The 4,103-nt window shown below is 47.8% G+C and overlaps 1 long non-coding RNA gene across 1 annotated transcript; it reads left to right on the top strand.

Moving 5' to 3' along the window:
• Positions 1-2,282: 2,282 nt before the first annotated feature.
• On the top strand, positions 2,283-3,782 carry LOC135311724 (uncharacterized). Its single transcript, XR_010371311.1, has 2 exons — positions 2,283-3,015; positions 3,487-3,782. It is a non-coding gene; the product is annotated as an uncharacterized LOC135311724 (long non-coding RNA).
• Positions 3,783-4,103: the final 321 nt, after the last annotated feature.

The raw sequence follows: 4,103 nt of genomic DNA, 5'->3' as shown, positions 1-4,103 counted from the left end.
TCAAGTGTGAGCTAGTCTGTTTGATTATTTGTTCCAGTATTTTCCTGGGCATTGAGATGAAGTTGGCTTGTCTTTAGTTCCCCAGCTTCTCCTCCCCTCCCCCCCCAGATTTAAAGGCAGCCACCCTATTTGCCCTTCTCGGCTGTGACAGTTTGACTCATTGCCCATCAAGTCTTACAGACAACTACTCATGGCCCAGAGGTGTCATTAGCCAGGTATTCAGGTATCTGAGGTCGAAGTATAGCTGCCAATTTGCAAATAATTAACTTCTGCATGAACTCTTTCCCCTGTCCGTTCCTTATTAGAGGCACCTATCTTACCCTTTTGCCGCTGCTGGTATTTGCATTATCCACCCGCACACAACTGGTGTTTTGGCGAAGTAGAAACTAAAAGGCACCGAATGCTTCTCCTACAGAAAGGAAAGTCATGAAAGCTTTCTTATTCAAGTGAGTAGAGAACTGCACATACGGAATGATACCTGGCCTTCCTGGTGTCCCTTGCTAATCCCATCTTGGTTTACGCCTCAGCCCTTTCTTGTCCCTGCATGCTGGGGCGATGCTTTGTACGCGCTGCCTGTCGGCTCGCCAAGTCTCCTCTTTCCACACGCTTCCCTCTTGTGCTGGGGATGGAAGATGAGAACAATTGAAGAAAAAAACATGGAAATTTTAAGGGGAAAAGAAGTGAATCATGCCCTGGGACATGTCACCGTAAATAAAATAAAGCAATAAATCAGCGGGTTTCATAGAAGCAGCATGGCCTAGGCTTTGCTCACAGCGCCAGCAGAGTAGATGCACGCATCCACAGATACACACAACTGTGGTCGTTTCAGACGCGTGATACCCACCCTAGCTCGCAGGACCGACTAGGCAGATTTTTCACAGGGCTGTTTGCATTGAAAGGAGTCGGCTCAGAGTGAAAAACCCTCTTCTGCGGCAGTGTAAATCAGCCCTAAGGAAACGTGGCGCTCAGCCATATGATTAACACCGGAGCTGTTGTGCCCTTTTGATCCGGGGAGCAGGGACATTGCCAAGGCAGCATGGGCGAGGTGGGGAGCGGGTAACAGGAATGCCAATGCATGGGTATTTGCCATAATCTTTGGTGAAGGCCAGTGGCTGCTCTTCGCCACTTATCCACCATTTCTTTCTTCTCTTTGGATAACAAAAAAAAAAACCAAAACGCAAATCCACCATGTTTTGTTAATAAGGAAGGGAAGAAAAACGGCTCATGGAGCCGCAGCTACTCATTCCCAGATGTGCCTTGAGCGGCTCCACTCAGGAGAGCTATGCTTGATTCAACTGAACCCTGACTTCCAAAATACTGGAGCAAGGGCTATTGTGGGGCTTCATCCAACAGAACTGTCGGTTATTTTTTATTGCTTCTCATCTGTTTTCCCTGAGTTTGACAAGGTCAGAGAGCACCTTGGCTCAGTGATCTCAATGGTATGAGGAGAACTGTGCATCAACTGGCCTTACTGGGATCCCTGCCCCATACAAACCCTCCTGCTGTCTGGGGTCCCACCTGCACCCCTTTTCTTCCTCCTTCATGGGTGTTTACGGCAGTAAAACTAGATATACTCTGAATTAGTATGGAATTTTAAAATTTTGCAATGAATGATTTCATAAAAAATGAAGTTCCTCTGTAATTCTTCCTTATATTTGTATCAATAACATTCATGCATGGGCAATTCTCAGGGGGAAACCTGAGGGGTTTTTTAGGAGGGAATAGAAAATTAACATGATTCTCCATACATTTTCATCCCCAGACATCACTGGTTTCCTCTCTACTGTAAACTACCAATAGTGTTCTGCTACTCAATTTATATTCTCCTTTGCCTGCATATAATTTTCCTCTTTCCAGGGCTGCTTGTTTTACGTTCTTTTTTTTATCTCTTTTTTTTTTCATTCCTCAAATCTAAGATCATTGTTTTGTTGCGAGACACTGTCTTCCTGAAAATGCATCAATAATAGAGAAAAACAGAGAATTCATCAATGCCACGGTAAGTGAAAGGGCTAAAGTAGGTTAGGCAGTTAACATTCATCAAATATTTAATAAGCGATACAAATGGAGGCCAGCTACAAGGGATCTTGATACGTTTTTGCTTTGCACAACTCGGTTAGCCCCTCGCGCGTCTCGGGGGTGTCCTCAGCAGACGAGTCCCTGCAGAGCACCCCAGGACTTACCCGTGGCTCTGACCTACATTTTGCACGGCGCGCATGCGCCCGTCTTTCCCCGAACGGCAAAGCTGGGTTTTGAAGAGGGTTTTGCTCCCGTTTCAAGGCGCCTGCAGCCACGCGCAAGCAGAAGCCCAGCAGTCGGCCCCCGCTGTTGGCTGTGCTGTGGGCTGGTGCACACGCTGCTGGTGTGGATAATCATTCGTACGCTCTTACTGTAAAACAGTCTGTGTGTTTCCTCTTTTCTTATTCCACCCTTTCCTTATTCTATTTTTCCCTCTTATAGCAGACACCACTCTGGGAGAAGTCAGTGTTTCCCAGTGGTAAGATCAGCTGAGCCCGCGTAATTCTCCCAAGCCGCAGTGCTGGAGGGTCGGCTTTGGTTGGGTTTGTTTTGTGTTGGGTTTTTTTTCCCCTAAAGCACCAGGAAACATGCTAAGGAAATACCCTATAAAGACCAGGGAAGGGGCTATCAATTCGAAAAGCCTTTAAGATTCACAGAGAGGTGAAGCCAGCGAGTGCTGCATCGCGCCGGACTTTGTCCTGCCACCCCCAGCAACCCACAGCGCGCTCAGGGCTTGCTGTGCCTCCAACCAGGGTCCCTACGACGGGCAGGGCCGTGTCCCTTCTTACGCTGGGCTGTGCTGTAATGCAAAGACCTGCGCCTGCCTTGAACCCGTAGATACCAGGAGCTGGGACACAGTGGCTGCCTCGCCTCATCCCTTGAACCGCGCAGCGTACCCTGTCCACTGCCAGGCTTTCGGTTTTTTCCAACAGCCTAGGTGTAGGTGTACTGGTTTACTCAACAGCTACCTTCTGACCCGTGGATTCCTCTTTCTTTGCGGTGAGGCTGGGGCGCCTGATGGCTCCCAGAGCTTGTCTTTGTGCCCCTATTCCCCCCTCATCGAACGGCGTGCCAGACGCCCTCACACTTTTTGGCTCCCGCAGCCAAAACTCTCGGGGTCTTGCACGACAGGTACCCTCTGAGTGCATCGCTTTGCTTTCATTTTTGTTTATCAGGATCCCTGTATGCCGCAGCTGTCTGCCAGGCAGTTCCCTACGTGTAGGGGAGATTACAAAAACACAAGGCAGCAGGATAAGCAGGGAGGCACGGGCTCAGAAACGTGCTCAGATTTGCTAAAATTGCCTGGTGAAGCTTACAGCAGCAACTTCAGGCATCTGCAAAGCACCTAACAAAAGTAGCACCTCTAGGCACACATAACCCTAATTTCACCACTTAATAATTAAAAGGGCAAATTTAGGGGAAAATATTAATCCCTGTCCATAGAAGACTTGCTTTTCTCTTTTACTCCAGGTTATAAGCATCTGTGGAGTTAAACATTTATCGACAGTTACGCAAGCAGAGCCAGAGCAAGAGAGTTAAGTAAAGGCAAACCATTTCAACAAAGAAGCCGGAGCACTTTGACGCTGGCAAGAAGATGCAGGGTTCGAAGGAAACAAAGATGAGCGAGATTGCAAAACCGGGATGCCTGCGCTTGCAAATTGCTTGTAATGGGTCCAGAAATGACTTGTCTAGTGCTGTTGTTTTACCTTTTACCTACCACTAGGTATGCACCTAAACTCATTAAAGGGTTCTATCGAGTCATATAATTTGTTTACAGCCAGTCATTTTCCATTATAATAACAATAGCGTGATACATGCAAAAGCACGCTGGCGTTTTGGTGGTAGTATGCAGGCGCGCCTTCTGACGGCAGTTTATCGCTTGACGAGAGCCCGGTTGCAAAACACTAGTTAGTCCTATTAGCTGTAATTCTGGGGGCAGACTGGGGAGCACGAGTCCTCCCTTTGCCACACACAAGCACGCACAGTTTAAACTTATTTCCTTCCTAACTGAGGGTAAGCAAAGCACAGGTGCTTTTCTTTCCATCCGGGTCATTTAGGGCTTGAAAAGAAGAAAACGAGGGAGGCAA

This window comes from Phalacrocorax carbo, chromosome 2, assembly GCF_963921805.1.
Source record: "Phalacrocorax carbo chromosome 2, bPhaCar2.1, whole genome shotgun sequence".
Lineage (NCBI taxonomy): Eukaryota > Metazoa > Chordata > Aves > Suliformes > Phalacrocoracidae > Phalacrocorax > Phalacrocorax carbo.
This window is presented reverse-complemented; position numbering and strand designations above follow the sequence as displayed.